The sequence below is a fragment of the Cyprinodon tularosa genome, unplaced genomic scaffold, assembly GCF_016077235.1.
Source record: "Cyprinodon tularosa strain WSP-4 unplaced genomic scaffold, ASM1607723v1 ctg1485, whole genome shotgun sequence".
Classification (NCBI taxonomy): Eukaryota; Metazoa; Chordata; class Actinopteri; order Cyprinodontiformes; family Cyprinodontidae; genus Cyprinodon; species Cyprinodon tularosa.
In genome coordinates this window covers 75,047-75,318 of record NW_024038315.1, presented here as the reverse complement: position 1 = coordinate 75,318, position 272 = coordinate 75,047, and positions in this window count along the sequence as shown.

The window sequence follows — 272 nt, the reverse complement described above, 5'->3', positions numbered from 1 at the left end:
CTGAAAACAACAACCACAGGCAGTGAAGTAGTGATGAAGTGCAGGCTGGTCACATTCTAGATGAAAGCTCAGAGTCTCCAGATAGACTAAGGGAGCTCTAATGTCCCTGAGGAGGAACAGCTGAAGATGGTTCCTTCAGCTGAAGTTCTGCTTAAAATCCAATCCTGCAGAGTCACAGCAGCTCAATGCTGAATCAGGCCTAGTCCTGATCTGCCTCTGGTTAATATATGAGCCAGGATGATGGGGTTTACGGGTTTCAGGAGGAGGGGTGA